Source organism: Cyanistes caeruleus, chromosome 12 (genome assembly GCF_971803275.1).
Source record: "Cyanistes caeruleus chromosome 12, bCyaCae1.hap1.1, whole genome shotgun sequence".
Classification (NCBI taxonomy): domain Eukaryota; kingdom Metazoa; phylum Chordata; class Aves; order Passeriformes; family Paridae; genus Cyanistes; species Cyanistes caeruleus.
The window spans coordinates 6,521,724-6,536,669 of record NC_141712.1 but is presented as its reverse complement, the minus strand read 5'-3'; the positions used below and the strand labels follow the sequence as shown (position 1 = coordinate 6,536,669).

Sequence of the window (14,946 nt, the reverse complement as noted above, 5' to 3'; positions counted from 1 at the left end):
GGGCAGAAATCAGAGAGATAGAACCAGGGGGAGACACAGAGAGATAAAACAGACCAAGCTTCTGTGCCAGAGCCAGAGTGGAGCCCCTGAAGCCCCCACAGGGCACATCGCACTCATGAGCTGCTCAGTGCTCCTCTGACCTTTCCTCATCAGGCCTGTGTGTTATTTCTCTTAGGATAATCTGCAAACACACAGTGTCACCTGCCTTCCTCAGCTTCTGACAAAACCCACCAGGGTATAAATAGGGAGAGAGGTTCCCGGGACAGGAGTTGATGCCATGGCAAAGATGGGATGACTGGACAGCCACAGCAGGCAGTGCAAGGGTAGCTTTGTTCTGGAACCAATGTTGGAGCTTTGAAACTGCCCTCAGAGCACAATTCTGTTTTGTAGATTTTGTTTTTCAAATACAAACATGTAACATTTTGGTATTAGAAAGGCGTTTTATGCTCGTAACACTGAGACACAGAAAAGAACTGGAGATTACTGATTGTTAGCCTGAAGATTTATAAAATTTAGAAATAAAAACTTCATGAAATAGAGTTACTTTTATATGCTTTGATTCATTAATAAATTACCAGGATTTACTGGTTGAAATAGATCTCTGTAAGTGTCTGCTATTTTGTTTCATCCAATACTCACTAGTAAAAGCTGACTAAAAATGTAGCATACTAGTTTTTCTGGGATAAGAGAACAGCTGTTTGATGTTCTGGTTTATAAAAGAGGCCAAGAGAGAGTGTATTTGTTGTGGAATTAATTGGTCCAAATTAAGCACATACTGTTTTTCCAACTTATGGCAGGAATCTATGTGATTTAATAAATATGATAAATGGCTTGTGAGAATAACAAAGGATGATTCTGGGCCACCCCTGTAGTGCACAGACTGTCAGCAGAGTTTGGGTAACTATCATTTCAGCCAAGAAAGAAAGGGAAGAATCTGGCAGAGAGAAAATTTGAAATTTTATCTCAGCTGAAAAGAAAATCAGCCAAAACCATTGTGCAAAATTCTTTCCTCTAAAACAGAAACCTGAACCAAAGGGAGCATCTTTACCTCTTGAATAAAGAAACACAACAATCAGCTGTCCAATAACAACACATTTTAACTTGTAATATTTAAATTGGTAATGAGGAAGGTGTTTTGTCTGAATTTCCATTTCTTTCAGGGCCTAATTATGAAAGACAGAAAAAAAATGTGCTATGCACTCTCTTTCACATCTCATTACATTTATTCAGCTTTATTACTAATTCTTTGTTAATATAATTTTCACCCTGGGAACTACATTTTTTGTCTAGTTACCCTGATACATGAAACCCTTAAAGCAGGAAGTCCTTGATCACCACATCATATTTCTCATGGTATTTTAAAATGACACTCACCATATTGTTAGAAGTAGGTTCTATCAGCAGGCTGCTCTCTGGAGGTGTTCTTTCTCTCTTTCTCTCTCTCTCTCAGGTGCTTTAAAGAAGTTTTATCTAGCATGGTGGCCTGGAGAGACAGGGAACAGGAGGAGAATTGAAATGCTCACTTAGGTGTGCCATGCACCCCTCCCCACCCCAGCTTCTGCTGCAGTACCCTGTGCATGGGGCAGCAAATTAGAGGAGGTGGCAGCAAACTTGAACCCCCAGCCTGTCAATCCTGCCACTTGTTAGAGGTGAGAGCCACGGCAGCGTTTGCAGCCTCATTCTCAGGGAGTTTATACAAGTGCAGTAAGCAGGTCCCTTAAGGAGCTGAGGAGGAAAACTGCAGCAAATGTGTGTGTGCACTCACAATGAAATCCCAGCCCAGAGGACAGGCACTGTAATCCCACCAATGATGTTCCAAACCCATGATGGCTACCAGCCGACAATACCCACAGACCTCAATCCATTTTTATTGTATTCAGGCTGCAGTGTTATATTTCCTGCCTCCCCTTAGCACCACACATACAGTGTACTTGAAAACAAAAATCTATAATATTGATCCCACAATGTCACCACAATTATTCTTTTGAAACAGCCATTGAAAACAAATTACATCTGCACTGCCTTTTCATCCGATTGCTCTGGGTGAGCAATGCTCACTGTAGCCGCCAGCATTTTCAGTGTTAGTACTGTGTCACTAAAGACAGCGCAGGAAAAGAAAAAAAAAGTCAGGGGAAAAAAAGAAAAGCATCAGTAACATACTTAAAGGGGGGTTGGAGGAGGGGGAAGCCATCAAATTAACCAGACCACAAAATGCCCCTCTAACCCGATGCAACATTTAAGCCTCTCAGCTTTCTGTATGCACACCAGGATGATACTGGAACTGTACCGTAGCCAGTTTTCCCTCCTAGAGCTCATAAGGTTGGCTTTTTCCTGCCCAACAAGCCAAATATAGTTGTTACACTAATTAAATTGACAAAGATTCAAAGAGGGTCTCATTTTCAGGTAGTCCATTTAATACCTTGTGATGACAAAAAGTATTATTTGAAGCAACATGATTTTAGCCTCATGTAACATAATTCTATTGACAAACTGTAAGACTTTCTTGACAAGGGAGAAGTGATTAACACAGAAGTGATGAGTGCAGAACAAACCGACCCATTCAGATTAAAACAGCGACACAACCAAGCCTGGAGGAGTCTGTCCAGAGGAAGCAGCGGCCCCACAACACAAATAGCAGGAATATCCAGCCAAGGCAGAGAGGAGGGGGAGGAAGAAAAGCCCACCTTCTTAAATTCCAGTTTCCCAATACTTCTTAATTTTTATCCCAGTAATGGTTTTGCTCAAAACATGGATCATCACATCAGTGAAACTGCAGTGACCCCCATAGCACACACAAACCAGTATCATTTTATAGAGCAAATCCCATCAGCAAATGCTAACTTCCATGTGCTTGTTAATGGCATGGCTTGGAAAAATATAGACCTCATCAACAATTAATTTTTTTGCCATTTGCCTTTTTGCCAATTGGTGGTTAGCCAAGGGAAAGTGCTTTTGTTAAGCTGTGACCACACAAGTCACAGTGGAAGGTTCCTGCAGCGGGGAAACGATAACTTTGGAGTATTAAGAAAACCAATAGCCTTGTTGACATGAACATGGGAGTCTAACCCCTGAAGCCTCCTGATATGAAGCATTGATTTTTCTGTCTGGGTACAGTTCTAAAGCCATCCATTCTCTATGGTCAGGACTCACAGGGCCAGAGGAGTGGGAAAAAAAAAAAAAAAAAATCTGTTCTTTTCACTTTTACCTCCAGGCAAAGTTGAGGAATAAATTCTACATTTTGAGGGATGATTTGTTCAGGCCATGTTTAGTAGAAGCTTATTGCATAAAAAAACATTTTGTTTCCTTGACCCTTGCAACCTGTGACCACTTATTCTTTTGTGCACCTCCTTCACAAGATAACAGCGGGGGAAAGTGCCTAGAGAAAGCACCCCTGGTTTCTTGTTATTCTCCAAATAATATCACCAAGCTCACTTATTATTCCTCAAATAATACTGTCATGTTCACTTGTCATTCCTCAAATACCACTGCCAGCTGACTTGTTATTTCTCAAATGCTTCCATGCCTACTCGTTATTCCGCCTCGTGTAATTACTACATCCCTTACTTGTTATTCCCTCTCATATACTACCCCTGGCTGTACTTGGTTAGTGCTCATGTACTACTGATCCGCCTCTCTGCTGCTTCATTTTCACCACTCCTTCGACATGCTGTACCTCCCTGAGAAAGGAAATTATATTATCATTCTGTGTATTTTTGCAATCCATACACTGACTCCCTGTTTCCTCTGCACCCCTGTTGTGTTCATTTAGTAGCTATTGTAAATATACCCTGAAAAACACCAAGCCTCTTGCAGAAGAAACAATAGTTCCACAGTTTGGAGTGAGAGTGCAATGTGTTCCCATTGTCTTTAAAAATAATAATTTTAAAAATAAACAAATGAAAGAAAAAAGGGGGGAAAAAAGTAAAATTAAATCTATTATAGAGAAAATAAGCTCAAATTTCCCCCTCCCCACCAGGACATGGTACTCAACCACACAATGGGATGTTTCCTGTTCTGGTGACAGAATGCTGAGCCAGTTTTTGCAGTTTGTCTCTTGTTTTCAAAGAAACAAAGCGACAGCATTAGACAGGAGATGCCAGCATTACAGAAGGCTAATGTTTGGACACCAAACTTGCTCTCTCTTTCAGGTGGCAACTATTTAATTGATTTTTTAAACACAAATAAATATTCAAATGCAATAACACACAATCATCTCTAAGGGAGGTATAAAATATCAATGTCTACAGACAGGCTGGCATCTTTACATAGGTGTACACACAGACACCCCAAACCCATGAAAATAAACACCTCAGAGTATCTATCTTCATAAATCTCTGATAGAGTACACACACACACACTACATGAGCATAATTTTAGCAAATATATATCTATAGACACACACAGATTAATCCTAGGAAATGTCCTGTGTTACTATTGCAGAAGTATGCCTATATTATGTTACAGTATGAATATGCTTGTATATTTATTATTAAAATACTTACTGTTCTGCCTTTTGAAGTAGATGGACAAATGATTTAGGAGTAGAAATAGACTAGAAACAAAATTAATGCAAATAATGTGTTGATTTTTTTTTTTTTTAGCTTGATTAGCCAAGCCAATAGAAAATTCTGGAAAACGTATACAATTATTTTAACTGTCATAGACTGGCAATTGTAATTGACATGATTTGTACGAGATGCAGTGTAATAACTGAATATATTAAAAAAAAATCTCATGGCTTGATTACCAGGAGAACATTACTAGTGCCACAATATTATTAACAACACAATTATCATGGCATCCCTAGGACACGCTCTTAGCACTTCAATGCATTAGCGAACCTTTGCTAACGAAGAAAAAATTAAAGTACAGCAAATTTCAAAGCACCAGTTGTACGCAACATCATTAAAAATTTATAAAACTTCCCCTGAACATGACAAGTGTTTGGTTTAAATGAAGATCAGCCATAAGAAGGAGCAGAAATCTTGTTATTCTTTGTCTCTTTCTCTCCCTCTTTTTCTCTCAGACCTCCCCCAACCACCACCACCTCAATCCAGCTGAAATATGTAACCATTACAGAGTGACAGTTTGACACACAATGACCTGTCAGAACATTCATCTCTCAATGTTTTATTTTAGTGAGGAGCCAAACTGCAGAAAAAATAAGCAAGTTGTTTCAAGGCTTGGAATGAGATCAAACATTTCTGGCATCCCCACTTACCAGACCTTTGATTTACAATGGATCTGTCAGAGGCTGATTAGACAGTGTGTGTTTAAAAACCTATAGATGTTCCACAATTGCACAAGCTCTCCCCTTCCCTTCACAGAGCGCATTTCTGCTCTTTGTTTGAATGGAGAGAATAAGCCAGGTTACACTGCAGAATCTTACACCTTGCAAGTGGAAAGCACCGCATGCAAAACTGCAGGCAGCTGCAATTAAACCTCTTAGGCAGGAGCGTTCCCATTCTCCACTAAAAGAAAGCTGTAGCTCTCCGTACTCTGTAATATTCGTTGTGCCAATTTCTATTACCTTTTCCTTCCAGGCCTAAAGTTATAATAGTCTGCAGAGAAAATATACCCAGGAACTGCTGCAATCTCCACATATTTTCAATAATGTTCAAAGGCAACACGCAGCTAAAAATTAGTCAGACAGCAAAGTGCAGGTGGCTAAAATATTCCCACACTGTAACATTTTTTGCTCATAATTGCATGTAGGGGGGAAAAAAGGCTAGAAATATATTGTTTCTATTTGTACCTAGAACAGTTGCAGAAAGAGCAGCAGGATTTGTGCCTGGCATTAGAATGTGTAATTCCTTAATACTATATTGTGGCATATGGTTCATTGTAGCAAATTATGAATACATGTGTTTGGAGAGCTTTGGTAGTAAATTTGGGCTTTGTACATCTACAACAATGCCCAAATCTGACAAACATAATTTATATAATATTAAGTTAATACAGTATTATGAAATTAGCTCACTGTAGTAAAGTTGTAATTTTTAAATGAAAGACAATGCGATGAAATGAAAGCAAAATAAACATTAGCATTTTGTGAAAGGTAGAACAAATCTTCCAAAAGTCTGCTTTGTAATTTATTATAATGCTGTGTTTATGACTTCCAGTATATTTAAGACATGGCATCCTTTAACAGTAGAACAACTACACTGCTGTTCAGAGTGATCCCAATCTTTCAACCCCTTTCAGGCAACGCTCTCAATTAATTTAAGAGAGACTTTTGAGTGAATATTGCCTGTGATTAAGCCAGGAGCAGCTTGGAACTCTGGGATTAGTCCCCATGATGCTCTTTATGGGTTCCACTCTGCATTTGCTCCATGTGGAAAATTCCAATCAAGTTGATAAGGCCGTAGGAACATGGGCTATTACTCCGTGTGCTAGACAATCCAATATATGAAATTATATTTCACATATCCGTAAGAGGGAAAGTGAGAAAAGCATTACAATGGGAGCCCCTTAGCTTGTAGGAAATGGAATGTGTTAAAACACACAATTTTATTCTTTCCAGGGAAAGAGGAGAGCAATTAGCCAGAGCAGGAGTCAAAAAGGACAGGGGTGGGAGGGAGGGGGAGGAGGTAAATAAATAAATAAATAAACAAATGTTTTGAGGTCATACCACAAGACCCTGAAATGATGCACAGTTTCTATTATCAACTTCCTAAGGAAGAAAGGGAGAACAGACTAAAATGTGTATCAGTATTTTAAGGCTGCACAGAATTTGTGTTCTATTTGCTCTTTGAAAAAATTTAATGCCATGTAAGCTCACCTCTGGTAGGACAAAATAACAGACATTGTCACTCAAAACCAAAAGTCCTTTGCTTCAGTCATGGCCTAATTTGTAATTTTTAATTTGTGGGGTGTGTTTTTGGTTTTGGTTTCAAACAGAGAATATGATTTGCAGGATTTCTGAGGTTTCACATGTCCTAAAAAGCAAAGCACCCTATCAAAAGGGAGATTTCCAGTAGGAGATTCCAAGTATCATTGGTCCTCAATATCATGAGCCTGGGACTACATCAAGTTACAGTAACTAAAACCTAGAGGTTGTGGCCCAGAAGAAAACAACTGTAGAATATAGTGGCTTCACATATTTGTGAAGTTCATGTCTCAGCCAACGATGATACGTCACAGATGAAAATGTATGACCTTTCTTTGTGTAAGTGAAAGCCATGTTATACACTACTGAGTATTGCTACCAACCCAGAAATCCGCTATTGGTATTTATCATTCTGCCACCTTATTTCATACTCTCTGAAACACAGAGGAAATGCTTTTATCTGAGCAATCAGGGAAAGGTTAGAATTGCATTAACGGGTTAAATGTATGAATGAATCATGAAATACGAATTAGCACAAAATGCTAAAATAAAATCCTACACAATATGCCTCTGTGAAATGCAGATAACACGCATGCCTGTACCCCAGCTACAGCTGCCTTCATCTCCTTTAGTCTCTCAAATCCACAAACTATGTCCTTCCAAATTTTGCACAGGGAAATCTACTGCTGCATAGCGTGTGTGCAATTGCCAAGTGTCACATCCACCTGCAATTTGCGTATCATGAACTATGCAACTCCAGCACCAAAGCTGGCACACCTTAATTCTGCAAAAACCTACATATCTGAACTCTGTGAACAGCCTCAATTTTAGATGCAAACAACCACAGCTTTGCCACTATCATTAGGAAAGTGAAACATGCCACATATTTAAAGTGAGACAGGGCAGATTTCAGAGGTGAGCTCTGGAGGCCCAGGACCTGCCCACAGCTGCTGTTTTAAAGGGCAGAACCTGCGAGACTTCCAGCCTGAAGCTCAAGTGACACCGGGGCACTCCTTGGTAGGAGTGAAAAAGTAGAAGGTGATTAACTTTTGGGGTCCATTTTTCTACTCCTTGAGCTGATAATCAGACAACAAAGGCCAGAATTTGACTCTCACACAGAGCTGTCTAAACACAAATTCAGAGTAAGGATTAACCTGTTCATCTCTTTCCAGCCACACCCAAAAGAAGAGCTCTGTCAACTTGGATTTTGTCAGATTGACTCGAGGAGGGTTGATTTCCTGAAGCAAGAATGAGATCCAGTACCAGAAAACAAGATCTTTGGCAGATCCCTCTTAGGATTCAGTGAGAACAGTATTAAACTGGAAGAAGGTGGCAGGGGACTTAGGGTGACAAGGGATCAGCACAAACACCTTCACTACAGCAATTCTGTGTGATCACACCCTGCCTGTGCATCTCCACCCTATAACTTCTGAACCCACAGGCTCATTTCAACAAAGTTGACAGAAGGGTGAAAAGTTCAAAGATAATCAAGTTCCTACACATTTTTTGAGCACGACATATCCACAAAGAAAAGAAAAATCCTTCTACTGACCTTGGGAACACTTTCAGAATGACCTCATACCTTATCAGATACCAAAGAATCTGTAGTGCTGTGATTGAAAACACTCCAAATATAGAAAAAGAAAAAAAGCTAGACAGCAAACAGTTTCTGGACATCAACATCAAGTAATAATAATGTATAAATACATGGCAAACCAGACTTCAACAGCTTCAGTGCAACTATGCATTTTAAAATTTGTTAAAACTACTTAAGAGTAATTTACCTCAAAGCATAGAGGAAAGGAGATGAGAACAGTCAATATCCCTGATTCAGTTGTGCAGGGTATTTGATCATCTACAGTTTGTATACTTAATAAATGTTGCAAAACTTTATTATGTTCCCAGCATTACTCAGCTCCAGCAGCACGAATCTGTATTATATTCCTCAGCAATCCACGTTAGGCATTCCAGACGGATTTTCCTTGTTTTCAGGCTGCCTGCATTCACAATGCAAAATTCTGTGTTAACTTGAAGTATTCTCTCACGCACACATAAATGTATGCATATTTATACCCACATAAAATCTAACTCTACCACTTTAGTCAGTGACAGACTGTACAATAATTAGCATTGTCAATTACTAATTATAGCATGGCCACAGATACAGTTATGAAAATGCAGCAAAGTAATAGCTTTGATAATTTCAAAGAATTACACCTTTATTCTGTCGCATTTGAATAGTTCTACTTTTATCTTTTATTATAAATGCAGAAAAGCAAGAACAATAGATATCATTTTCTAAGCCAAATTTAAGGACACAATGTTCAGACCACTTATTGCTCAAAGAACCTGTACCCCTCATTCTTTTTTTTTTAATCAGTTAAATATAAACAAATTAACTTCCTATGCATGTTGCTTCTGAGAGAATTACTTTTCATTTTTAGAGTGGTTTTCCATCACTACAAACCTTTTCCTTTCCCTTATGCACCAGCAAACATACTGATACAATTTAAAGGTCATGTTCTTTTCAAACTGACAGGGCCCTCCAAAATTTTGACGAGAGTCCCTCCAAGAATCACACCATACAAACGGAAAGGAATTAAGTAAAGCATCACTTGATGTAGGCTCAATCATGTGAACTGATTAGAAAATGTAACCATGGAGAGAGGTGATTCAAAGTGTGACGGACAACCTTTCAAAGAAAGGAGATGTCATGTTGATAATAATAAGCAAGTACCTGACATTGAAGGAGGGGGTGAACACAGAGGGTCAATAAAGATATAATTGCCTTCAGCTACTAAAAAAAACAAAAAAAAAAATTCAAAACAAACAAACAAAAAACTACCACAACGAAGCACCAACCAAAAACCCAAATCTCTTTGCTAACTTTGGTTTCTTCACACAGCAAGATAAATATTTAAAATGATCAGAGTATTTTATCTGTGTAGTTCAAGTTAAGTTTTAGCCAAAAAATACTGAAAAATCTATCAATAACATTCCAGTTGTTTGGCTTGGTCTTTCACCCAGTAAAAAGGATCCCTTGAAGTTCAAAGCCAGATATTCAGAGTTTGTCTTAAAGGTTATATTGATATATATTGATCTGCATTATAAGTTAGATCATATTTAAGAAAATAGGACTGGCTTTGGATTATAATACCCACAACATTCAAAGAAATGCTGCAAGCAAAAAGAAATGTGCTTTTGAAAGACACTGTTTATCAGGAAGATGATATACATTTTAAACAGAGCAAGTCTAAATCTTTGCAGGAAACACAGTATGATCTGGGTTAGGACAAAAAGATCTCTCCACAAAATAAAAGCAACAGTTACCATATGCTCTCAGCTTTAGGTGAATATGCAGCCCAAAAGAATACCCCACCTTTTGCCACATTTAATCAATATAAAACTCAGATAAACTCATGAAACGGACAAAAAAGTAATTGAAAAGTATCATATTCCTGTCCTCTTTTTGACAGTAAATATTAAACCTATTCTTTAAAATTATTTATTTCTTTCATAGTTCTCTAACTGCTGCTCTTTCCTTTCCAATCAGTTGCTATGATTTATGGCACTCAAAACAGATCCAGTATGTCATGAACTATTATGGTAACAATTTGAAAACCTTACATCCAAGATCACTTTAATGATAAGACCTGTCTTCTCTTGTCGATATTAAAATGCATTTAATGTATACGAATAAATGGAATCTTAACTGATTTAGATACTATATTCTTATTGATGTCAAAGAGGTCAGTGAACACATCTAATGTTTTAGCCAACCATGGATTGAAGATTACAGTTACATAAAAAGTAGAGTGGAGCCTTTCCCTTGTAGCACAAATTCACAGATTTGCACCAGGTAGGGTAACTTAAATAGTTCAGGCAAAATAATTCAGAGATACATCTGAAGTTCTTACTGGACAAATGCCCATTTCATCAAGAAAGTAATAAACCATGGCACCCATGACAAGCTCTGACGCTATTTGCTTGACACAGTGCCTGTTCAAGGCTTGTCCATGTGTTGCAGATTGAAAGCTGCAGGACACAACCAAGGTGACACCCCAGCCACACAATCTACTGCCTGTCTGGGAGAGAAACAAGGTTTTACTTCAATCTAGGTCTTTTGCAATTGCTCCCTGGACTGCTGGCTAATGAGGTCAGACAGTACTGTCCACTCTAGACATATTCTTCCCAGGGTATCATCTCTCCAAGAGACATTCCATGAGGACATACCCTTAAATATGCCATCAAAGCAAATTATAATGATAGAATTTATTAACATTTTTTATGAGGCAAAAAGCATACTTCTAAGGAAACATGAAATAAAAATGAGACTAAATAGCAAATTAATTTCTGAAACTATGTAGTAGATGTTGTTATGCCAGTGGAAAGCTTTTGTTACATGCAAGGACAAAGGCTGAGGTTAAGACTTGCAGACACCCCTGACCAGAGATCTTAACCAGATCTCCTTGCTTCAGCAACCAAAATCTCCTCACACAAAGTGAGTGATCATGCTTCTGCAGTCACATCTGTATGGGCAGACTGACTTCCCTTCTTTTTCTTTTACTTCCATACCCCTTACTATCTTCTTTCTATAAAGGAAAGCCGAGAGTGGGATCATTTAAATCAGCAAATGAATACCACAATTCCTCAAATTTCATGATGGGTGGAGCCCCAGAGGTGCCCAGTTGTCTTTAATGCAACATACACTCTGAAAAACAGTGGCCATTGGGTTTGTGGCCAACACTGACCAACTCCACCCTCGAACAGAAACACAGACACAGCCTGCAGCAGCCTCCACTGCAGGGAGGTCAGGGATGAAGTTAGAAAAAAACAAAAAGGAACAAGACAGTGAAGAAAGGACATGGGATTTATAATACAAACAAATGAAAAATCAGAAAGAAATTACACAGAGAGGCATGATGGGCAGAAGATGTAACAGAGAATTTCTCACCCTCTGTTCAGACACACGGCCATGGCACTGGTCAGAGGCTGTCCCTACACCAGCTTTTCAGTCCAGAACAGTGGTACAGCTTTGGGTGAATTTATTCCCTCTTATTGTAGTTGGCTTTGTTAATAAAACTGTTTTGATGACCTGATTCCAGATTCCTTTTGTAGGCAAAAAAAAAAAAAAAATTTAAAAAAATCAGAAGCTCTACCAGATGTGTACCAGATGTGCTCTATTAGTCAATGCAAGTAAAAGGTGCAAATCAGCAGCTGTTTTTCAGTCATCTCCAAATATAATCAGGATGAGGATGTTTGGTGCCAGTGACCACACTAACCATAGTCTAAAGTAAAAAATCCCAAAACATACTTACTGCAGATATGAGGCCTCAGCACAAATCAATTTAAACTGATGCATTTATAAGGAGCCTAATTCCTTGCCAATTCAGAGTGCCTTAGAAAACTTAGGTGGAATAGAGATTTCATCCTCTGTCAGAGAAAGGTGACCTACTTTTGGACATTCTTCCTTGAGCATGTGCCGGATGACAAAGCCATTTGGAACATGAGACCTTATTTTCAAATTACATGTTTAATCTTCTTCCTCACAGAAATTAAATTCTGATGGAAATGGAAGGGGATGGAGCCATCCCATCACTGCCTGATGTTCCCTGCTAAAAGAGAATGGGAAGGGCATAATGCAAAAGAAAGAAGCCAAGCATTTAAGGGAGAAGACATAAAAGCAAAACCCAGGGGTTGCAAAATCCACATGAACTAAACCCATGACTCAAATTAGTATAATTGAAAACCATTAAGCTCAGCTCTGTTCAAGTAAAAATTAACTTTATAGTGACTATCATTATAAACTATTGCTTCATCTGGAAAATACATCATGGTTATATTTTATAATTTTTATCCTCTCTTGCATGTAGCTTCTAGAAGGCAGTTACAATGAGAGCTGAGTCTTTCCAAAGTTGTTAACAAGACACATTCCTTTTGGTTCATGGCTAGTATTATGAGAGTTTCTGTCTTATGTCACTATTTCTGACATATGCTGGAGAGGGAACATCTTGGCTCAAAAAATACTGGACCATCATTTTATGAGAAGAGACTTTCTAGACCACAGAAGCAGATAGATTTACAACTGACAACACAGAGGTAATGATAACCTACCCTTACATAGCCCAGAGTCTTACATACTGTAAACTCAATTAGCAATTCTTTCATCTTCACCCAGAACAGATATATTGAAAATTGCAGATTGAGGGCTTTTCTCATATAGCTCTGACCACAAGAATAAATACTGCCTTGCTTCAGCAGCATAATTTTTAGCCCTCTCATTTTTCATCCAGTTCAAGTTGTTTGGTTCTAGGAGTCCATATTCCAGGCAGGCAGAGCACTCATTTATGAACACAACACAGGCAAACGTGCATTTGTTGGAGATGAAAGGCATGAGAGATGCCCATAATTTTGCCACAAATAAACTCCTCTTTTGGTTTATGCTACATCATGCCCTTCCACGTGAATAGTTTTGATAAAGACCTGTTACTCCCTTTTCTTTCACTATACACAGTGTGGATACATTAGATAAACACTTTTATATGTTCCCGTCAAGGAGAAATATCCCACACAAGGAAGCAGACCTTGTGAAATAACATTTCACTTATCTGTTATGTCTTTCTGAACCTTCCCTAAGAACTATAATTCTCTAATCCCAGTATAAAGCTGCATACAGTCTTGGCTCCAAGAAATTCTCTTCTCAAAGACCAGCAAACAAATGCAGACGTACAGGTGAGGGAGGTTTCAACAGCAATATGTACATTATTTTATAACTTCTTTTTCTTTTTTGTTACACCTAAAAGAGTTATTTTAATAACAGGCAATTTACAAGCACATACAGAATTTGAAGAGGTCTTCAAAATACTTTGGAGAAATAGATCATGTACTCCAAGCCAAAAGTATATATCATTTTTATCTATTAGGGTTTTTTACATTTTTACTGGGTCTCAGTGATTTACTCGTATAAAATAAAACACAGAGCTATACTCTAGTTGCAAAAACATGGCCAATATGAGAACAGAGAGAGCAGTAAAATTTGAAACTACAGTGAATACAGGGGATTTGAGCTAACACAATACAACAATGAAGTTATTTTTCCAAACTTACCCGTATGCTTGTAATAAATATGGTAATCAAGTAAATTAAAAACCTGTTGCATTTACACACTTCTGTCCACACTTGTCAATCATTTTTCAACAGCAAATATTTCAAGACAGTGGTTATAACCTCTGCTAACAGAAAAGAACAGCCTGTTTTGGTGAAATAAAGTTGACATTTAATTTACTCTTGTAATTTAAGCTGTTCATTCATTGCTCTTGTATGTTGACAGATAAGATTCCTTTAATGTTCTTGAGCAAAACAATAAATACAGTGTAGTTAAATTTTAGATGTGAAAACATTATGCATTGTCTTGACAGCACCACAGTTAGGCATAAAGTTATAATGTTCAAATAGTCTCTTCTGAGACTCTCAGTGTCATAAAACATGTAGTTTTTCCAAGTGTATATGTATCTGTCATTTGACTTTTCCTAAAATCAGAACTAGATGGATGCATTTCCTGATTCTTCACCTACAGATCTGAATTTCTTTCTCCTTCAGCCCCAGCACCGTGCTATGAATAGAGACAGGGTCTATCTGATAAAGCAGGAAGCTTTCCTTAACACAGCTTCTGTGATTAGGACCCATGCCCAGGTAAGAACTCTGTTTGCTCATCCAGGAGCCGCCCTGTGACAGCCCCTCCACCCCAGACTGGCACTGCTGGGGCTGAGGGCCCTTCACGGGGTGGCTCCAGTAGCTCTGCATCCTTTAAACAATGGAATGACAGAGCAGTTACAAGGAACAGCCCGAGCTGGTGCCCCTGAGAGACCCCAAAAAAGGAACTGCTGGGCTTTATCCCCTTGCAGCCTGAAGCTCTGTAGTCTGGGATGTTCCTGCTCAGCCTGGGCTGGCTCTGGGCTCCCTCACCCTGCTGTGCCCCGGCTCCCTGGGAAGGAATCCTCAACAGCTGGAGGGCTGGGATTTATTGTGGGCTTTTGCCGTTGTTGAGGTTTTTTAGTTTTTTTCAATAAAAGCATCAGTCCAGCAAACTTGTTTCAAGAAACCTGAATTCACTGCTC

The 14,946-nt window shown here is 38.6% G+C and overlaps 1 protein-coding gene across 15 annotated transcripts in view; it reads right to left on the bottom strand.

The window, feature by feature from the left end:
• The window catches only part of LOC111934667 (uncharacterized), a 113,545-nt gene that overhangs the window by 59,091 nt on the left and 39,508 nt on the right, over positions 1–14,946 (bottom strand). For 13 of the 15 annotated variants that reach the window (XR_015275539.1, XR_015275538.1, XR_015275542.1 and 10 more), the window contains one exon: positions 1,375–1,483. The gene's annotated coding sequence lies outside the window, so the exon portion shown is untranslated. Of the gene's footprint in view, positions 1–1,374; positions 1,484–8,613; positions 8,827–9,566; positions 9,627–11,783; positions 11,939–14,946 lie in introns of those variants that run through there. The other 2 variants (XM_086848177.1, XM_086848170.1) reach the window with 2 other exon arrangements.